General features: G+C 48.4%; 1 protein-coding gene across 4 annotated transcripts in view; it reads left to right on the plus strand.

The window, feature by feature from the left end:
* Positions 1–20,617, plus strand: part of TRNAU1AP (tRNA selenocysteine 1 associated protein 1) — a 247,886-nt gene that overhangs the window by 98,265 nt on the left and 129,004 nt on the right. The gene's annotated exons all lie outside the window — the stretch shown is intronic.

Raw genomic sequence — 20,617 nt, forward strand, 5'->3', positions numbered from 1 at the left:
TAGTGAGTGCAGAGTAGTGAGTGCAGAGTAGTGAGTGCAGAGTAGTGAGTGCAGAGTAGTGAGTGCAGAGTAGTGAGTGCAGTGTAGTGAGTACTGAGTGCAGAGTAGTGAGTGCAGAGTCGTGAGTAGTGAGTGCAGAGTCGTGAGTAGTGAGTGCAGAGTAGTGAGTAGTGAGTAGTGAGTGCAGAGTAGTGAGTAGTGAGTAGTGAGTGCAGAGTAGTGAGTAGTGAGTGCAGAGTAGTGAGTGCAAAGTAGTGAGTAGTGAGTAGTGAGTGCAGAGTAGTGAGTGCAGAGTAGTGAGTGCAGAGTAGTGAGTGCAGTGTAGTGAGTACTGAGTGCAGAGTAGTGAGTGCAGAGTCGTGAGTAGTGAGTGCAGAGTCGTGAGTAGTGAGTGCAGAGTAGTGAGTAGTGAGTAGTGAGTAGTGAGTGCAGAGTAGTGAGTGCAGAGTAGTGAGTGCAGAGTAGTGAGTAGTGAGTGCAGAGTAGTGAGTGCAGAGTAGTGAGTGCAGAGTAGTGAGTGCAGAGTAGTGAGTGCAGAGTAGTGAGTAGTGAGTTCAGAGTAGTGAGTAGGGAGTGCAGAGTAGTGAGTAGGGAGTGCAGAGTAGTGAGTGCAGAGTAGTAAGTGCAGAGTAGTGAGTGCAGAGTAGTGAGTGCAGAGTAGTGAGTAGTGAGTGCAGAGTAGTGAGTGCAGAGTAGTGAGTGCAGTGTAGTGAGTACTGAGTGCAGAGTAGTGAGTGCAGAGTCGTGAGTAGTGAGTGCAGAGTCGTGAGTAGTGAGTGCAGAGTAGTGAGTAGTGAGTGCAGAGTAGTGAGTAGTAAGTGCAGAGTAGTGAGTGCAGAGTAGTGAGTAGTGAGTGCAGAGTAGTGAGTGCAGAGTAGTAAGTGCAGAGTAGTGAGTGCAGAGTAGTGAGTGCAGAGTAGTGAGTGCAGTGTAGTGAGTACTGAGTGCAGAGTAGTGAGTGCAGAGTCGTGAGTAGTGAGTGCAGAGTCGTGAGTAGTGAGTGCAGAGTCGTGAGTAGTGAGTGCAGAGTAGTGAGTAGTGAGTGCAGAGTAGTGAGTAGTGAGTGCAGAGTAGTGAGTGCAGAGTAGTAAGTGCAGAGTAGTGAGTGCAGAGTAGTGAATGCAGAGTAGTGAGTAGTGAGTGCAGAGTAGTGAGTGCAGGGTAGTGAGTGTAGAGTAGTGAGTGCAGAGTAGTGAGTGCAGAGTAGTGAGTGCAGAGTAGTGAGTAGTGAGTGCAGAGTAGTGAGTGCAGAGTAGTGAGTGCAGAGTAGTGAGTGCAGAGTAGTGAGTAGTGAGTTCAGAGTAGTGAGTAGGGAGTGCAGAGTAGTGAGTAGGGAGTGCAGAGTAGTGAGTGCAGAGTAGTGAGTGCAGAGTAGTGAGTGCAGAGTAGTGAGTAGTGAGTGCAGAGTAGTGAGTGCAGAGTAGTGAGTGCAGTGTAGTCAGTACTGAGTGCAGAGTAGTGAGTGCAGAGTCGTGAGTAGTGAGTGCAGAGTCGTGAGTAGTGAGTGCAGAGTAGTGAGTAGTGAGTGCAGAGTAGTGAGTAGTAAGTGCAGAGTAGTGAGTGCAGAGTAGTGAGTAGTGAGTGCAGAGTAGTGAGTGCAGAGTAGTGAGTGCAGAGTAGTGAGTGCAGAGTAGTGAGTGCAGAGTAGTGAGTGCAGAGTAGTGAGTACTGAGTGCAGAGTAGTGAGTGCAGAGTCGTGAGTAGTGAGTGCAGAGTCGTGAGTAGTGAGTGCAGAGTAGTGAGTAGTGAGTGCAGAGTAGTGAGTAGTGAGTGCAGAGTAGTGAGTGCAGAGTAGTAAGTGCAGAGTAGTGAGTGCAGAGTAGTGAATGCAGACTAGTGAGTAGTGAGTGCAGAGTAGTGAGTGCAGAGTAGTGAGTGCAGAGTAGTGAGTGCAGGGTAGTGAGTGTAGAGTAGTGAGTGCAGAGTAGTGAGTAGTGAGTGCAGAGTAGTGAGTGCAGAGTAGTGAGTAGTGAGTGCAGAGTAGTGAGTGCAGAGTAGTGAGTAGTGAGTGCAGAGTAGTGAGTGCAGAGTAGTGAGTGCAGAGTAGTGAGTGCAGAGTAGTGAGTAGTGAGTGCAGAGTAGTGAATAGTGAGTGCAGAGTAGTGAGTGCAGAGTAGTGAGTGCAGAGTAGTGAGTAGTGAGTGCAGAGTAGTGAGTAGTGAGTGCAGAGTAGTGAGTAGGAAGTGCAGAGTAGTGAGTAGTAAGTGCAGAGTAGTGAGTAGTGAATGCAGAGTAGTGAGTAGTGAGTGCAGAGTAGTGAGTAGTGAGTGCAAAGTAGTGAGTAGTGAGTGCAGAGTAGTGAGTGCAGAGTAGTGAGTCGTGAGTGCAGAGTAGTGAGTGCAGAGTAGTGAGTGCAGAGTAGTGAGTAGTGAATGCAGAGCAGTGAGTGCAGAGTAGTGAGTAGTGAGTAGTGAGTGCAGAGTAGTGAGTAGTGAGTGCAGAGTAGTGAGTAGTGAGTGCAGAGTAGTGAGTAGTGAGTGCAGAGTAGTGAGTAGTAAGTGCAGAGTAGTGAGTAGTGAGTGCAGAGTAGTGAGTGCAGAGTAGTGAGTGCAGAGTAGTGAGTAGTGAGTGCAGAGTAGTGAGTGCAGAGTAGTGAGTAGTGAGTGCAGAGTAGTGAGTGCAGAGTAGTGAGTAGTAAGTGCAGAGTAGTGAGTGCAGAGTAGTGAGTGCAGAGTAGTGAGTGCAGAGTAGTGAGTGCAGAGTAGTGAGTGCAGAGTAGTGAGTGCAGAGTAGTGAGTAGTGAGTGCAGAGTAGTGAGTGCAGAGTAGTGAGTAGTGAGTGCAGAGTAGTGAGTGCAGAGTAGTGAGTGCAGAGTAGTGAGTAGTGAGTGCAGAGTAGTGAGTGCAGAGTAGTGAGTAGTGAGTGCAGAGTAGTGAGTGCAGAGTAGTGAGTGCAGAGTAGTGAGTGCAGAGTAGTGAGTGCAGAGTAGTGAGTAGTGAGTGCAAATTAGTGAGTGCAGAGTAGTGAGTGCAGAGTAGTGAGTGCAGAGTAGTGAGTGCAGAGTAGTGAGTGCAGAGTAGTGAGTAGTGAGTGCAGAGTAGTGAGTGCAGAGTCGTGAGTAGTGAGTGCAGAGTCGTGAGTAGTGAGTGCAGAGTAGTGAGTAGTGAGTGCAGAGTAGTGAGTAGTGAGTGCAGAGTAGTGAGTGCATAGTAGTGAGTGCAGAGTAGTGAGTAGTGTGTAGTGAGTGCAGAGTAGTGAATAGTGAGTGCAGAGTAGTGAGTGCAGAGTAGTGAGTGCAGAGTAGTGAGTAGTGAGTGCAGAGTAGTGAGTAGTAAGTGCAGAGTAGTGAGTAGTAAGTGCAGAGTAGTGAGTAGTGAATGCAGAGTAGTGAGTGCAGAGTAGTGAGTAGTGAGTGCAGAGTAGTGAGTAGTAAGTGCAGAGTAGTGAGTAGTAAGTGCAGAGTAGTGAGTAGTAAGTGCAGAGTAGTGAGTAGTGAATGCAGAGTAGTGAGTGCAGAGTAGTGAGTAGTGGGTAGTGAGTAGTGAGTGCAAAGTAGTGAGTGCAGAGTAGTGAGTGCAGAGTAGTGAGTGCAGAGTAGTGAGTGCAGAGTAGTGAGTGCAGAGTAGTGAGTAGTGAATGCAGAGTAGTGAGTGCAGAGTAGTGAGTAGTGAGTGCAGAGTAGTGAGTGCAGGGTAGTGAGTAGTGAGTGCAGAGTAGTGAGTGCAGAGTAGTGAGTGCAGAGTAGTGAGTGCAGAGTAGTTAGTGAGTGCAGAGGAGTGAGTGCAGAGTAGTGAGTGCAGAGTAGTGAGTGCAGAGTAGTGAGTAGTGAGTGCAGAGTAGTGAATAGTGAGTGCAGAGTAGTGAGTGCAGAGTAGTGAGTGCAGAGTAGTGAGTGAGTGCAGAGTAGTGAGTGAGTGCAGAGTAGTGAGTGCAGAGTAGTGAGTAGTGAGTTCAGAGTAGTGAGTAGGGAGTGCAGAGTAGTGAGTAGGGAGTGCAGAGTAGTGAGTGCAGAGTAGTAAGTGCAGAGTAGTGAGTGCAGAGTAGTGAGTGCAGAGTAGTGAGTAGTGAGTGCAGAGTAGTGAGTGCAGAGTAGTGAGTGCAGAGTAGTGAGTGCAGTGAGTACTGAGTGCAGAGTAGTGAGTGCAGAGTCGTGAGTAGTGAGTGCAGAGTCATGAGTGCAGAGTAGTGAGTAGTGAGTGCAGAGTAGTGAGTAGTAAGTGCAGAGTAGTGAGTGCAGAGTAGTGAGTAGTGAGTGCAGAGTAGTGAGTGCAGAGTAGTGAGTGCAGAGTAGTGAGTGCAGAGTAGTGAGTGCAGAGTAGTGAGTGCAGTGTAGTGAGTACTGAGTGCAGAGTAGTGAGTGCAGAGTCGTGAGTAGTGAGTGCAGAGTCGTGAGTAGTGAGTGCAGAGTCGTGAGTAGTGAGTGCAGAGTAGTGAGTAGTGAGTGCAGAGTAGTGAGTAGTGAGTGCAGAGTAGTAAGTGCAGAGTAGTGAGTGCAGAGTAGTGAATGCAGAGTAGTGAGTGCAGAGTAGTGAGTGCAGAGTAGTGAATGCAGAGTAGTGAGTAGTGAGTGCAGAGTAGTGAGTGCAGAGTAGTGAGTGCAGAGTAGTGAGTGCAGAGTAGTGAGTGCAGGGTAGTGAGTGTAGAGTAGTGAGTGCAGAGTAGTGAGTAGTGAGTGCAGAGTAGTGAGTGCAGAGTAGTGAGTAGTGAGTGCAGAGTAGTGAGTGCAGAGTAGTGAGTAGTGAGTGCAGAGTAGTGAGTGCAGAGTAGTGAGTGCAGAGTAGTGAGTGCAGAGTAGTGAGTAGTGAGTGCAGAGTAGTGAATAGTGAGTGCAGAGTAGTGAGTGCAGAGTAGTGAGTGCAGAGTAGTGAGTAGTGAGTGCAGAGTAGTGAGTAGTGAGTGCAGAGTAGTGAGTGCAGAGTAGTGAGTAGGAAGTGCAGAGTAGTGAGTAGTAAGTGCAGAGTAGTGAGTAGTGAATGCAGAGTAGTGAGTAGTGAGTGCAGAGTAGTGAGTAGTGAGTGCAAAGTAGTGAGTAGTGAGTGCAGAGTAGTGAGTGCAGAGTAGTGAGTAGTGAGTGCAGAGTAGTGAGTGCAGAGTAGTGAGTGCAGAGTAGTGAGTAGTGAATGCAGAGCAGTGAGTGCAGAGTAGTGAGTAGTGAGTAGTGAGTGCAGAGTAGTGAGTGCAGAGTAGTGAGTGCAGAGTAGTGAGTGCAGAGTAGTGAGTAGTAAGTGCAGAGTAGTGAGTAGTGAGTGCAGAGTAGTGAGTGCAGAGTAGTGAGTGCAGAGTAGTGAGTGCAGAGTAGTGAGTAGTGAGTGCAGAGTAGTGAGTGCAGAGTAGTGAGTAGTGAGTGCAGAGTAGTGAGTGCAGAGTAGTGAGTAGTAAGTGCAGAGTAGGGAGTGCAGAGTAGTGAGTGCAGAGTAGTGAGTGCAGAGTAGTGAGTGCAGAGTAGTGAGTGCAGAGTAGTGAGTAGTGAGTGCAGAGTAGTGAGTGCAGAGTAGTGAGTGCAGAGTAGTGAGTGCAGAGTAGTGAGTGCAGAGTAGTGAGTAGTGAGTGCAGAGTAGTGAGTGCAGAGTAGTGAGTAGTGAGTGCAGAGTAGTGAGTATAGAGTAGTGAGTGCAGAGTAGTGAGTGCAGAGTAGTGAGTGCAGAGTAGTGAGTGCAGAGTAGTGAGTAGTGAGTGCAAATTAGTGAGTGCAGAGTAGTGAGTGCAGAGTAGTGAGTGCAGAGTAGTGAGTGCAGAGTAGTGAGTGCAGAGTAGTGAGTAGTGAGTGCAGAGTCGTGAGTAGTGAGTGCAGAGTCGTGAGTAGTGAGTGCAGAGTCGTGAGTAGTGAGTGCAGAGTCGTGAGTAGTGAGTGCAGAGTAGTGAGTAGTGAGTGCAGAGTAGTGAGTGCAGAGTAGTGAGTAGTGTGTAGTGAGTGCAGAGTAGTGAATAGTGAGTGCAGAGTAGTGAGTGCAGAGTAGTGAGTGCAGAGTAGTGAGTGCAGAGTAGTGAGTAGTGAGTGCAGAGTAGTGAGTAGTAAGTGCAGAGTAGTGAGTAGTAAGTGCAGAGTAGTGAGTAGTGAATGCAGAGTAGTGAGTGCAGAGTAGTGAGTGCAGAGTAGTGAGTAGTGAGTGCAGAGTAGTGAGTAGTAAGTGCAGAGTAGTGAGTAGTAAGTGCAGAGTAGTGAGTAGTAAGTGCAGAGTAGTGAGTAGTGAATGCAGAGTAGTGAGTGCAGAGTAGTGAGTGCAGAGTAGTGAGTAGTGGGTAGTGAGTAGTGAGTGCAAAGTAGTGAGTAGTGAGTGCAGAGTAGTGAGTGCAGAGTAGTGAGTGCAGAGTAGTGAGTGCAGAGTAGTGAGTAGTGAATGCAGAGTAGTGAGTAGTAAGTGCAGAGTAGTGAGTGCAGAATAGTGAGTGCAGAGTAGTGAGTAGTGAGTGCAGAATAATGAGTGCAGAGTAGTGAGTAGTGAGTGCAGAGTAGTGAGTGCAGAGTAGTGAGTAGTGAGTGCAGAGTGGTGAGTGCAGAGTAGTGAGTGCAGAGTAGTGAGTGCAGAGTAGTGAGTGCAGAGTAGTGAGTAGTGAGTGCAGAGTAGTGAGTGCAGAGTAGTGAGTAGTGAGTGCAGAGTAGTGAGTGCAGAGTAGTGAGTGCATAGTGAGTGCAGAGTAGTGAGTAGTGAGTGCAGAGTAGTGAGTAGTGAGTGCAGAGTAGTGAGTGCAGAGTAGTGAGTGCAGAGTAGTGAGTGCAGAGTAGTGAGTGCAGAGTAGTAAGTGCAGAGTAGTGAGTGCAGAGTAGTGAGTGCAGAGTAGTGAGTGCAGAGTAGTGAGTGCAGAGTAGTGAGTAGTGAGTGCAGAGTAGTGAGTAGTGAGTGCAGAGTAGTGAGTGCTGAGTAGTGAGTAGTGTGTAGTGAGTGGTGAGTAGTGAGTGCAGAGTAGTGAGTGCAGAGTAGTGAGTGCAGAGTAGTGAGTGCAGAGTAGTGAGTGCAGAGTAGTGAGTGCAGAGTAGTGAGTGCAGAGTAGTGAGTAGTGAGTGCAGAGTAGTGAGTGCAGAGTAGTGAGTAGTGAGTGCAGAGTAGTGAGTGCAGAGTAGTGAGTGCAGAGCAGTGAGTGCAGAGCAGTGAGTGCAGAGTAGCAAGTGCAGAGTAGTGAGTAGTGAGTGCAGGGTAGTGAGTGCAGAGTAGTGAGTGCAGAGTAGTGAGTGCAGAGTAGTGAGTGCAGAGTAGTGAGTGCAGAGTAGTGAGTGCAGAGTAGTGAGTGCAGAGTAGTGAGTAGTGAGTGCAGAGTAGGGAGTGCAGAGTAGGGAGTGCAGAGTAGTGAGTGCAGAGTAGTGAGTGCAGAGTAGTGAGTAGTGAGTGCAGAGTAGTGAGTAGTGAGTGCAGAGTAGTGAGTGCAGAGTAGTGAGTAGTGAGTGCAGAGTAGTGAGTGCAGAGTAGTGAGTGCAGAGTAGTGAGTGCAGAGTAGTGAGTGCAGAGGAGTGAGTGCAGAGTAGGGAGTGCAGAGTAGTGAGTAGTGAGTGCAGAGTAGTGAGTGCAGAGTAGTGAGTGCAGAGTAGTGAGTGCAGAGTAGTGAGTGCAGAGTAGTGAGTGCAGAGTAGTGAGTGCAGAGTAGTGAGTACTGAGTAGTGAGTACTGAGTGCAGAGTAGTGAGTAGTGAGTGCAGAGTCGTGAGTAGTGAGTGCAGAGTCGTGAGTAGAGTGCAGAGTAGTGAGTAGTGAGTGCAGAGTAGTGAGTAGTGAGTGCAGAGTAGTGAGTAGTAAGTGCAGAGTAGTGAGTAGTGAATGCAGAGTAGTGAGTGCAGAGTAGTGAGTAGTGAGTGCAGAGTAGTGAGTAGTAAGTGCAGAGTAGTGAGTAGTAAGTGCAGAGTAGTGAGTAGTAAGTGCAGAGTAGTGAGTAGTGAATGCAGAGTAGTGAGTGCAGAGTAGTGAGTAGTGGGTAGTGAGTAGTGAGTGCAAAGTAGTGAGTGCAGAGTAGTGAGTGCAGAGTAGTGAGTGCAGAGTAGTGAGTGCAGAGTAGTGAGTGCAGAGTAGTGAGTAGTGAATGCAGAGTAGTGAGTGCAGAGTAGTGAGTAGTGAGTGCAGAGTAGTGAGTGCAGGGTAGTGAGTAGTGAGTGCAGAGTAGTGAGTGCAGAGTAGTGAGTGCAGAGTAGTGAGTGCAGAGTAGTTAGTGAGTGCAGAGGAGTGAGTGCAGAGTAGTGAGTGCAGAGTAGTGAGTGCAGAGTAGTGAGTAGTGAGTGCAGAGTAGTGAATAGTGAGTGCAGAGTAGTGAGTGCAGAGTAGTGAGTGCAGAGTAGTGAGTGAGTGCAGAGTAGTGAGTGAGTGCAGAGTAGTGAGTGCAGAGTAGTGAGTAGTGAGTTCAGAGTAGTGAGTAGGGAGTGCAGAGTAGTGAGTAGGGAGTGCAGAGTAGTGAGTGCAGAGTAGTAAGTGCAGAGTAGTGAGTGCAGAGTAGTGAGTGCAGAGTAGTGAGTAGTGAGTGCAGAGTAGTGAGTGCAGAGTAGTGAGTGCAGAGTAGTGAGTGCAGTGAGTACTGAGTGCAGAGTAGTGAGTGCAGAGTCGTGAGTAGTGAGTGCAGAGTCATGAGTGCAGAGTAGTGAGTAGTGAGTGCAGAGTAGTGAGTAGTAAGTGCAGAGTAGTGAGTGCAGAGTAGTGAGTAGTGAGTGCAGAGTAGTGAGTGCAGAGTAGTGAGTGCAGAGTAGTGAGTGCAGTGTAGTGAGTACTGAGTGCAGAGTAGTGAGTGCAGAGTCGTGAGTAGTGAGTGCAGAGTCGTGAGTAGTGAGTGCAGAGTCGTGAGTAGTGAGTGCAGAGTAGTGAGTAGTGAGTGCAGAGTAGTGAGTAGTGAGTGCAGAGTAGTGAGTGCAGAGTAGTAAGTGCAGAGTAGTGAGTGCAGAGTAGTGAATGCAGAGTAGTGAGTGCAGAGTAGTGAGTGCAGAGTAGTGAATGCAGAGTAGTGAGTAGTGAGTGCAGAGTAGTGAGTGCAGAGTAGTGAGTGCAGAGTAGTGAGTGCAGAGTAGTGAGTGCAGGGTAGTGAGTGTAGAGTAGTGAGTGCAGAGTAGTGAGTAGTGAGTGCAGAGTAGTGAGTGCAGAGTAGTGAGTAGTGAGTGCAGAGTAGTGAGTGCAGAGTAGTGAGTAGTGAGTGCAGAGTAGTGAGTGCAGAGTAGTGAGTGCAGAGTAGTGAGTGCAGAGTAGTGAGTAGTGAGTGCAGAGTAGTGAATAGTGAGTGCAGAGTAGTGAGTGCAGAGTAGTGAGTGCAGAGTAGTGAGTAGTGAGTGCAGAGTAGTGAGTAGTGAGTGCAGAGTAGTGAGTGCAGAGTAGTGAGTAGGAAGTGCAGAGTAGTGAGTAGTAAGTGCAGAGTAGTGAGTAGTGAATGCAGAGTAGTGAGTAGTGAGTGCAGAGTAGTGAGTAGTGAGTGCAAAGTAGTGAGTAGTGAGTGCAGAGTAGTGAGTGCAGAGTAGTGAGTAGTGAGTGCAGAGTAGTGAGTGCAGAGTAGTGAGTGCAGAGTAGTGAGTAGTGAATGCAGAGCAGTGAGTGCAGAGTAGTGAGTAGTGAGTAGTGAGTGCAGAGTAGTGAGTGCAGAGTAGTGAGTGCAGAGTAGTGAGTGCAGAGTAGTGAGTAGTAAGTGCAGAGTAGTGAGTAGTGAGTGCAGAGTAGTGAGTGCAGAGTAGTGAGTGCAGAGTAGTGAGTGCAGAGTAGTGAGTAGTGAGTGCAGAGTAGTGAGTGCAGAGTAGTGAGTAGTGAGTGCAGAGTAGTGAGTGCAGAGTAGTGAGTAGTAAGTGCAGAGTAGGGAGTGCAGAGTAGTGAGTGCAGAGTAGTGAGTGCAGAGTAGTGAGTGCAGAGTAGTGAGTGCAGAGTAGTGAGTAGTGAGTGCAGAGTAGTGAGTGCAGAGTAGTGAGTGCAGAGTAGTGAGTGCAGAGTAGTGAGTGCAGAGTAGTGAGTGCAGAGTAGTGAGTGCAGAGTAGTGAGTGCAGAGTAGTGAGTAGTGAGTGCAGAGTAGTGAGTGCAGAGTGCAGAGTAGTGAGTGCAGAGTAGTGAGTGCAGAGTAGTGAGTATAGAGTAGTGAGTGCAGAGTAGTGAGTGCAGAGTAGTGAGTGCAGAGTAGTGAGTGCAGAGTAGTGAGTAGTGAGTGCAAATTAGTGAGTGCAGAGTAGTGAGTGCAGAGTAGTGAGTGCAGAGTAGTGAGTGCAGAGTAGTGAGTAGTGAGTGCAGAGTAGTGAGTAGTGAGTGCAGAGTCGTGAGTAGTGAGTGCAGAGTCGTGAGTAGTGAGTGCAGAGTCGTGAGTAGTGAGTGCAGAGTCGTGAGTAGTGAGTGCAGAGTAGTGAGTAGTGAGTGCAGAGTAGTGAGTGCAGAGTAGTGAGTAGTGTGTAGTGAGTGCAGAGTAGTGAATAGTGAGTGCAGAGTAGTGAGTGCAGAGTAGTGAGTGCAGAGTAGTGAGTGCAGAGTAGTGAGTAGTGAGTGCAGAGTAGTGAGTAGTAAGTGCAGAGTAGTGAGTAGTAAGTGCAGAGTAGTGAGTAGTGAATGCAGAGTAGTGAGTGCAGAGTAGTGAGTAGTGAGTGCAGAGTAGTGAGTAGTAAGTGCAGAGTAGTGAGTAGTAAGTGCAGAGTAGTGAGTAGTAAGTGCAGAGTAGTGAGTAGTGAATGCAGAGTAGTGAGTGCAGAGTAGTGAGTAGTGGGTAGTGAGTAGTGAGTGCAAAGTAGTGAGTAGTGAGTGCAGAGTAGTGAGTGCAGAGTAGTGAGTGCAGAGTAGTGAGTGCAGAGTAGTGAGTAGTGAATGCAGAGTAGTGAGTAGTAAGTGCAGAGTAGTGAGTGCAGAGTAGTGAGTAGTGAGTGCAGAGTAGTGAGTGCAGAGTAGTGAGTGCAGAGTAGTGAGTGCAGAGTAGTGAGTGCAGAGTAGTGAGTGCAGTGTAGTGAGTACTGAGTGCAGAGTAGTGAGTGCAGAGTCGTGAGTAGTGAGTGCAGAGTCGTGAGTAGTGAGTGCAGAGTCGTGAGTAGTGAGTGCAGAGTAGTGAGTAGTGAGTGCAGAGTAGTGAGTAGTGAGTGCAGAGTAGTAAGTGCAGAGTAGTGAGTGCAGAGTAGTGAATGCAGAGTAGTGAGTGCAGAGTAGTGAGTGCAGAGTAGTGAATGCAGAGTAGTGAGTAGTGAGTGCAGAGTAGTGAGTGCAGAGTAGTGAGTGCAGAGTAGTGAGTGCAGAGTAGTGAGTGCAGGGTAGTGAGTGTAGAGTAGTGAGTGCAGAGTAGTGAGTAGTGAGTGCAGAGTAGTGAGTGCAGAGTAGTGAGTAGTGAGTGCAGAGTAGTGAGTGCAGAGTAGTGAGTAGTGAGTGCAGAGTAGTGAGTGCAGAGTAGTGAGTGCAGAGTAGTGAGTGCAGAGTAGTGAGTAGTGAGTGCAGAGTAGTGAATAGTGAGTGCAGAGTAGTGAGTGCAGAGTAGTGAGTGCAGAGTAGTGAGTAGTGAGTGCAGAGTAGTGAGTAGTGAGTGCAGAGTAGTGAGTGCAGAGTAGTGAGTAGGAAGTGCAGAGTAGTGAGTAGTAAGTGCAGAGTAGTGAGTAGTGAATGCAGAGTAGTGAGTAGTGAGTGCAGAGTAGTGAGTAGTGAGTGCAAAGTAGTGAGTAGTGAGTGCAGAGTAGTGAGTGCAGAGTAGTGAGTAGTGAGTGCAGAGTAGTGAGTGCAGAGTAGTGAGTGCAGAGTAGTGAGTAGTGAATGCAGAGCAGTGAGTGCAGAGTAGTGAGTAGTGAGTAGTGAGTGCAGAGTAGTGAGTGCAGAGTAGTGAGTGCAGAGTAGTGAGTGCAGAGTAGTGAGTAGTAAGTGCAGAGTAGTGAGTAGTGAGTGCAGAGTAGTGAGTGCAGAGTAGTGAGTGCAGAGTAGTGAGTGCAGAGTAGTGAGTAGTAAGTGCAGAGTAGTGAGTGCAGAGTAGTGAGTAGTGAGTGCAGAGTAGTGAGTGCAGAGTAGTGAGTAGTAAGTGCAGAGTAGGGAGTGCAGAGTAGTGAGTGCAGAGTAGTGAGTGCAGAGTAGTGAGTGCAGAGTAGTGAGTGCAGAGTAGTGAGTAGTGAGTGCAGAGTAGTGAGTGCAGAGTAGTGAGTGCAGAGTAGTGAGTGCAGAGTAGTGAGTGCAGAGTAGTGAGTAGTGAGTGCAGAGTAGTGAGTGCAGAGTAGTGAGTAGTGAGTGCAGAGTAGTGAGTGCAGAGTAGTGAGTATAGAGTAGTGAGTGCAGAGTAGTGAGTGCAGAGTAGTGAGTGCAGAGTAGTGAGTGCAGAGTAGTGAGTAGTGAGTGCAAATTAGTGAGTGCAGAGTAGTGAGTGCAGAGTAGTGAGTGCAGAGTAGTGAGTGCAGAGTAGTGAGTAGTGAGTGCAGAGTCGTGAGTAGTGAGTGCAGAGTCGTGAGTAGTGAGTGCAGAGTCGTGAGTAGTGAGTGCAGAGTCGTGAGTAGTGAGTGCAGAGTAGTGAGTAGTGAGTGCAGAGTAGTGAGTGCAGAGTAGTGAGTAGTGTGTAGTGAGTGCAGAGTAGTGAATAGTGAGTGCAGAGTAGTGAGTGCAGAGTAGTGAGTGCAGAGTAGTGAGTGCAGAGTAGTGAGTAGTGAGTGCAGAGTAGTGAGTAGTAAGTGCAGAGTAGTGAGTAGTAAGTGCAGAGTAGTGAGTAGTGAATGCAGAGTAGTGAGTGCAGAGTAGTGAGTGCAGAGTAGTGAGTAGTGAGTGCAGAGTAGTGAGTAGTAAGTGCAGAGTAGTGAGTAGTAAGTGCAGAGTAGTGAGTAGTAAGTGCAGAGTAGTGAGTAGTGAATGCAGAGTAGTGAGTGCAGAGTAGTGAGTAGTGGGTAGTGAGTAGTGAGTGCAAAGTAGTGAGTAGTGAGTGCAGAGTAGTGAGTGCAGAGTAGTGAGTGCAGAGTAGTGAGTAGTGAATGCAGAGTAGTGAGTAGTAAGTGCAGAGTAGTGAGTGCAGAATAGTGAGTGCAGAGTAGTGAGTAGTGAGTGCAGAATAATGAGTGCAGAGTAGTGAGTAGTGAGTGCAGAGTAGTGAGTGCAGAGTAGTGAGTAGTGAGTGCAGAGTGGTGAGTGCAGAGTAGTGAGTGCAGAGTAGTGAGTGCAGAGTAGTGAGTGCAGAGTAGTGAGTAGTGAGTGCAGAGTAGTGAGTGCAGAGTAGTGAGTAGTGAGTGCAGAGTAGTGAGTGCAGAGTAGTGAGTGCATAGTGAGTGCAGAGTAGTGAGTAGTGAGTGCAGAGTAGTGAGTAGTGAGTGCAGAGTAGTGAGTGCAGAGTAGTGAGTGCAGAGTAGTGAGTGCAGAGTAGTGAGTGCAGAGTAGTAAGTGCAGAGTAGTGAGTGCAGAGTAGTGAGTGCAGAGTAGTGAGTGCAGAGTAGTGAGTGCAGAGTAGTGAGTAGTGAGTGCAGAGTAGTGAGTAGTGAGTGCAGAGTAGTGAGTGCTGAGTAGTGAGTAGTGTGTAGTGAGTGGTGAGTAGTGAGTGCAGAGTAGTGAGTGCAGAGTAGTGAGTGCAGAGTAGTGAGTGCAGAGTAGTGAGTGCAGAGTAGTGAGTGCAGAGTAGTGAGTGCAGAGTAGTGAGTAGTGAGTGCAGAGTAGTGAGTGCAGAGTAGTGAGTGCAGAGTAGTGAGTGCAGAGTAGTGAGTGCAGAGCAGTGAGTGCAGAGCAGTGAGTGCAGAGTAGCAAGTGCAGAGTAGTGAGTAGTGAGTGCAGGGTAGTGAGTGCAGAGTAGTGAGTGCAGAGTAGTGAGTGCAGAGTAGTGAGTGCAGAGTAGTGAGTGCAGAGTAGTGAGTGCAGAGTAGTGAGTGCAGAGTAGTGAGTAGTGAGTGCAGAGTAGTGAGTGCAGAGTAGTGAGTAGTGAGTGCAGAGTAGGGAGTGCAGAGTAGGGAGTGCAGAGTAGTGAGTGCAGAGTAGTGAGTGCAGAGTAGTGAGTAGTGAGTGCAGAGTAGTGAGTAGTGAGTGCAGAGTAGTGAGTGCAGAGTAGTGAGTAGTGAGTGCAGAGTAGTGAGTGCAGAGTAGTGAGTGCAGAGTAGTGAGTGCAGAGTAGTGAGTGCAGAGGAGTGAGTGCAGAGTAGGGAGTGCAGAGTAGTGAGTAGTGAGTGCAGAGTAGTGAGTGCAGAGTAGTGAGTGCAGAGTAGTGAGTGCAGAGTAGTGAGTGCAGAGTAGTGAGTGCAGAGTAGTGAGTGCAGAGTAGTGAGTGCAGAGTAGTGAGTACTGAGTGCAGAGTAGTGAGTAGTGAGTGCAGAGTCGTGAGTAGTGAGTGCAGAGTCGTGAGTAGAGTGCAGAGTAGTGAGTAGTGAGTGCAGAGTAGTGAGTAGTGAGTGCAGAGTAGTGAGTAGTAAGTGCAGAGTAGTGAGTAGTGAATGCAGAGTAGTGAGTGCAGAGTAGTGAGTAGTGAGTGCAGAGTAGTGAGTAGTAAGTGCAGAGTAGTGAGTAGTAAGTGCAGAGTAGTGAGTAGTAAGTGCAGAGTAGTGAGTAGTGAATGCAGAGTAGTGAGTGCAGAGTAGTGAGTAGTGGGTAGTGAGTAGTGAGTGCAAAGTAGTGAGTGCAGAGTAGTGAGTGCAGAGTAGTGAGTGCAGAGTAGTGAGTGCAGAGTAGTGAGTGCAGAGTAGTGAGTAGTGAATGCAGAGTAGTGAGTGCAGAGTAGTGAGTAGTGAGTGCAGAGTAGTGAGTGCAGGGTAGTGAGTAGTGAGTGCAGAGTAGTGAGTGCAGAGTAGTGAGTGCAGAGTAGTGAGTGCAGAGTAGTTAGTGAGTGCAGAGGAGTGAGTGCAGAGTAGTGAGTGCAGAGTAGTGAGTGCAGAGTAGTGAGTAGTGAGTGCAGAGTAGTGAATAGTGAGTGCAGAGTAGTGAGTGCAGAGTAGTGAGTGCAGAGTAGTGAGTGAGTGCAGAGTAGTGAGTGAGTGCAGAGTAGTGAGTGCAGAGTAGTGAGTAGTGAGTTCAGAGTAGTGAGTAGGGAGTGCAGAGTAGTGAGTAGGGAGTGCAGAGTAGTGAGTGCAGAGTAGTAAGTGCAGAGTAGTGAGTGCAGAGTAGTGAGTGCAGAGTAGTGAGTAGTGAGTGCAGAGTAGTGAGTGCAGAGTAGTGAGTGCAGAGTAGTGAGTGCAGTGAGTACTGAGTGCAGAGTAGTGAGTGCAGAGTCGTGAGTAGTGAGTGCAGAGTCATGAGTGCAGAGTAGTGAGTAGTGAGTGCAGAGTAGTGAGTAGTAAGTGCAGAGTAGTGAGTGCAGAGTAGTGAGTAGTGAGTGCAGAGTAGTGAGTGCAGAGTAGTGAGTGCAGAGTAGTGAGTGCAGAGTAGTGAGTGCAGAGTAGTGAGTGCAGTGTAGTGAGTACTGAGTGCAGAGTAGTGAGTGCAGAGTCGTGAGTAGTGAGTGCAGAGTCGTGAGTAGTGAGTGCAGAGTCGTGAGTAGTGAGTGCAGAGTAGTGAGTAGTGAGTGCAGAGTAGTGAGTAGTGAGTGCAGAGTAGTGAGTGCAGAGTAGTAAGTGCAGAGTAGTGAGTGCAGAGTAGTGAATGCAGAGTAGTGAGTGCAGAGTAGTGAGTGCAGAGTAGTGAATGCAGAGTAGTGAGTAGTGAGTGCAGAGTAGTGAGTGCAGAGTAGTGAGTGCAGAGTAGTGAGTGCAGAGTAGTGAGTGCAGGGTAGTGAGTGTAGAGTAGTGAGTGCAGAGTAGTGAGTAGTGAGTGCAGAGTAGTGAGTGCAGAGTAGTGAGTAGTGAGTGCAGAGTAGTGAGTGCAGAGTAGTGAGTAGTGAGTGCAGAGTAGTGAGTGCAGAGTAGTGAGTGCAGAGTAGTGAGTGCAGAGTAGTGAGTAGTGAGTGCAGAGTAGTGAATAGTGAGTGCAGAGTAGTGAGTGCAGAGTAGTGAGTGCAGAGTAGTGAGTAGTGAGTGCAGAGTAGTGAGTAGTGAGTGCAGAGTAGTGAGTGCAGAGTAGTGAGTAGGAAGTGCAGAGTAGTGAGTAGTAAGTGCAGAGTAGTGAGTAGTGAATGCAGAGTAGTGAGTAGTGAGTGCAGAGTAGTGAGTAGTGAGTGCAAAGTAGTGAGTAGTGAGTGCAGAGTAGTGAGTGCAGAGTAGTGAGTAGTGAGTGCAGAGTAGTGAGTGCAGAGTAGTGAGTGCAGAGTAGTGAGTAGTGAATGCAGAGCAGTGAGTGCAGAGTAGTGAGTAGTGAGTGCAGAGTAGTGAGTGCAGAGTAGTGAGTGCAGAGTAGTGAGTGCAGAGTAGTGAGTAGTAAGTGCAGAGTAGTGAGTAGTGAGTGCAGAGTAGTGAGTGCAGAGTAGTGAGTGCAGAGTAGTGAGTGCAGAGTAGTGAGTAGTGAGTGCAGAGTAGTGAGTGCAGAGTAGTGAGTAGTGAGTGCAGAGTAGTGAGTGCAGAGTAGTGAGTAGTAAGTGCAGAGTAGGGAGTGCAGAGTAGTGAGTGCAGAGTAGTGAGTGCAGAGTAGTGAGTGCAGAGTAGTGAGTGCAGAGTAGTGAGTAGTGAGTGCAGAGTAGTGAGTGCAGAGTAGTGAGTGCAGAGTAGTGAGTGCAGAGTAGTGAGTGCAGAGTAGTGAGTGCAGAGTAGTGAGTAGTGAGTGCAGAGTAGTGAGTGCAGAGTAGTGAGTAGTGAGTGCAGAGTAGTGAGTGCAGAGTAGTGAGTATAGAGTAGTGAGTGCAGAGTAGTGAGTGCAGAGTAGTGAGTGCAGAGTAGTGAGTGCAGAGTAGTGAGTAGTGAGTGCAAATTAGTGAGTGCAGAGTAGTGAGTGCAGAGTAGTGAGTGCAGAGTAGTGAGTGCAGAGTAGTGAGTAGTGAGTGCAGAGTAGTGAGTAGTGAGTGCAGAGTCGTGAGTAGTGAGTGCAGAGTCGTGAGTAGTGAGTGCAGAGTCGTGAGTAGTGAGTGCAGAGTCGTGAGTAGTGAGTGCAGAGTAGTGAGTAGTGAGTGCAGAGTAGTGAGTGCAGAGTAGTGAGTAGTGTGTAGTGAGTGCAGAGTAGTGAATAGTGAGTGCAGAGTAGTGAGTGCAGAGTAGTGAGTGCAGAGTAGTGAGTGCAGAGTAGTGAGTAGTGAGTGCAGAGTAGTGAGTAGTAAGTGCAGAGTAGTGAGTAGTAAGTGCAGAGTAGTGAGTAGTGAATGCAGAGTAGTGAGTGCAGAGTAGTGAGTGCAGAGTAGTGAGTAGTGAGTGCAGAGTAGTGAGTAGTAAGTGCAGAGTAGTGAGTAGTAAGTGCAGAGTAGTGAGTAGTAAGTGCAGAGTAGTGAGTAGTGAATGCAGAGTAGTGAGTGCAGAGTAGTGAGTAGTGGGTAGTGAGTAGTGAGTGCAAAGTAGTGAGTAGTGAGTGCAGAGTAGTGAGTGCAGAGTAGTGAGTGCAGAGTAGTGAGTGCAGAGTAGTGAGTAGTGAATGCAGAGTAGTGAGTAGTAAGTGCAGAGTAGTGAGTGCAGAATAGTGAGTGCAGAGTAGTGAGTAGTGAGTGCAGAATAATGAGTGCAGAGTAGTGAGTAGTGAGTGCAGAGTAGTGAGTGCAGAGTAGTGAGTAGTGAGTGCAGAGTGGTGAGTGCAGAGTAGTGAGTGCAGAGTAGTGAGTGCAGAGTAGTGAGTGCAGAGTAGTGAGTAGTGAGTGCAGAGTAGTGAGTGCAGAGTAGTGAGTAGTGAGTGCAGAGTAGTGAGTGCAGAGTAGTGAGTGCATAGTGAGTGCAGAGTAGTGAGTAGTGAGTGCAGAGTAGTGAGTAGTGAGTGCAGAGTAGTGAGTGCAGAGTAGTGAGTGCAGAGTAGTGAGTGCAGAGTAGTGAGTGCAGAGTAGTAAGTGCAGAGTAGTGAGTGCAGAGTAGTGAGTGCAGAGTAGTGAGTGCAGAGTAGTGAGTGCAGAGTAGTGAGTAGTGAGTGCAGAGTAGTGAGTAGTGAGTGCAGAGTAGTGAGTGCTGAGTAGTGAGTAGTGTGTAGTGAGTGGTGAGTAGTGAGTGCAGAGTAGTGAGTGCAGAGTAGTGAGTGCAGAGTAGTGAGTGCAGAGTAGTGAGTGCAGAGTAGTGAGTGCAGAGTAGTGAGTAGTGAGTGCAGAGTAGTGAGTGCAGAGTAGTGAGTAGTGAGTGCAGAGTAGTGAGTGCAGAGTAGTGAGTGCAGAGCAGTGAGTGCAGAGCAGTGAGTGCAGAGTAGCAAGTGCAGAGTAGTGAGTAGTGAGTGCAGGGTAGTGAGTGCAGAGTAGTGAGTGCAGAGTAGTGAGTGCAGAGTAGTGAGTGCAGAGTAGTGAGTGCAGAGTAGTGAGTGCAGAGTAGTGAGTGCAGAGTAGTGAGTAGTGAGTGCAGAGTAGTGAGTGCAGAGTAGTGAGTGCAGAGTAGGGAGTGCAGAGTAGGGAGTGCAGAGTAGTGAGTGCAGAGTAGTGAGTGCAGAGTAGTGAGTAGTGAGTGCAGAGTAGTGAGTAGTGAGTGCAGAGTAGTGAGTGCAGAGTAGTGAGTAGTGAGTGCAGAGTAGTGAGTGCAGAGTAGTGAGTGCAGAGTAGTGAGTACAGAGGAGTGAGTGCAGAGTAGGGAGTGCAGAGTAGTGAGTAGTGAGTGCAGAGTAGTGAGTGCAGAGTAGTGAGTGCAGAGTAGTGAGTGCAGAGTAGTGAGTGCAGAGTAGTGAGTGCAGAGTAGTGAGTACTGAGTAGTGAGTACTGAGTGCAGAGTAGTGAGTAGTGAGTGCAGAGTCGTGAGTAGTGAGTGCAGAGTCGTGAGTAGAGTGCAGAGTAGTGAGTAGTGAGTGCAGAGTAGTGAGTAGTGAGTGCAGAGTAGTGAGTGCATAGTAGTGAGTGCAGAGTAGTGAGTAGTGTGTAGTGAGTGCAGAGTAGTGAGTAGTGAGTGCAGAGTAGTGAGTAGTGAGTGCAGAGTAGTGAGTGCAGAGTAGTGAGTAGTGAGTGCAGAGTAGTGAGTAGTAAGTGCAGAGTAGTGAGTAGTAAGTGCAGAGTAGTGAGTAGTAAGTGCAGAGTAGTGAGTAGTGAATGCAGAGTAGTGAGTGCATAGTAGTGAGTAGTGGGTAGTGAGTGCAAAGTAGTGAGTAGTGAGTGCAGAGTAGTGAGTAGTGAGTGCAGAGTAGTGAGTGCAGAGTAGTGAGTGCAGAGTAGTGAGTAGTGAGTGCAGAGTAGTGAGTGCAGAGTAGTGAGTAGTGAGTGCAGAGTAGTGAGTAGTGAGTGCAAAGTAGTGAGTAGTAAGTGCAGAGTAGTGAGTAGTGAGTGCAGAGTAGTGAGTGCAGAATAGTGAGTGCAGAATAGTGAGTGCAGAGTAGTGAGTGCAGAATAATGAGTGCAGAGTAGTGAGTGCAGAGTAGTGAGTGCAGAGTGGTGAGTGCAGAGTAGTGAGTGCAGAGTAGTGAGTGCAGAGTAGTGAGTGCAGAGTAGTGAGTAGTGAGTGCAGAGTAGTGAGTGCAGAGTAGTGAGTGCAGAGTAGTGAGTGCAGAGTAGTGAGTGCAGAGTAGTGAGTGCAGAGTAGTGAGTGCAGAGTAGTGAGTAGTGAGTGCAGAGTAGTGAGTGCAGAGTAGTGAGTGCAGAGTAGTGAGTAGTGAGTGCAGAGTAGTGAGTGCAGAGTAGTGAGTACTGAGTGCAGAGTAGTGAGTAGTGAGTGCAGAGTCGTGAGTAGTGAGTGCAGAGTCGTGAGTAGTGAGTGCAGAGTCGTGAGTAGTGAGTGCAGAGTCGTGAGTAGTGAGTGCAGAGTAGTGAGTAGTGAGTGCAGAGTAGTGAGTGCATAGTAGTGAGTAGTGAGTAGTGTGTAGTGAGTGCAGAGTAGTGAGTAGTGAGTGCAGAGTAGTGAGTAGTGAGTGCAGAGTAGTGAGTAGTGAGTGCAGAGTAGTGAGTAGTGAGTGCAGAGTAGTGAGTAGTGAGTGCAGAGTAGTGAGTAGTGAGTGCAGAGTAGTGAGTGCAGAGTAGTGAGTGCAGAGTAGTGAGTGCAGAGTAGTGAGTGCAGAGTAGTGAGTGCAGAGTAGTGAGTAGTGAGTGCAGAGTAGTGAGTAGTGAGTGCTGAGTAGTGAGTAGTGTGTAGTGAGTGCAGAGTAGTGAGTGCCGAGTAGTGAGTAGTGAGTGCAGAGTAGTGAGTGCAGAGTAGTGAGTGCAGAGTAGTGAGTGCAGAGTAGTGAGTGCAGAGTAGTGAGTGAAGAGTAGTGAGTGAAGAGTAGTGAGTGCAGAGTAGTGAGTGCAGAGTAGTGAGTAGTGAGTGCAGAGTAGTGAGTAGTGAGTGCAGAGTAGTGAGTGCAGAGTAGTGAGTAGTGAGTGCAGAGTAGTGAGTGCAGAGTAGTGAGTGTAGAGCAGTGAGTGCAGAGCAGTGAGTGCAGAGCAGCGAGTGCAGAGTAGTGAGTGCAGAGTAGTGAGTGCAGAGTAGTGAGTAGTGAGTGCAGAGTAGTGAGTGCAGAGTAGTGAGTAGTGAGTGCAGAGTAGTGAGTGCAGAGTAGTGAGTAGTGAGTGCAGAGTAGTGAGTGCAGAGTAGTGAGTGCAGAGTAGTGAGTGCAGAGTAGTGAGTGCAGAGTAGTGAGTGCAGAGTAGTGAGTGCAGAGTAGTGAGTGCAGAGTAGTGAGTGCAGAGTAGTGAGTGCAGAGTAGTGAGTGCAGAGTAGTGAGTGCAGAGTAGTAAATGCAGAGTAGTGAGTGCAGAGTAGTGAGTGCAGATTAGTGAGTAGTGAGTGCAGAGTTGTGAGTAGTGAGTGCAGAGTAGTGAGTGCAGAGTAGTGAGTAGTGAGTGCAGAGTAGTGAGTAGTGAGTGCAGAGTAGTGAGTAGTGAGTGCAGAGTAGTGAGTGCAGAGTAGGGAGTGCAGAGTAGTGAGTAGTGAGTGCAGAGTAGTGAGTGCAGAGTAG

The sequence above is a fragment of the Lissotriton helveticus genome, chromosome 3_1 (assembly GCF_964261635.1).
Source record: "Lissotriton helveticus chromosome 3_1, aLisHel1.1, whole genome shotgun sequence".
NCBI lineage: Eukaryota > Metazoa > Chordata > Amphibia > Caudata > Salamandridae > Lissotriton > Lissotriton helveticus.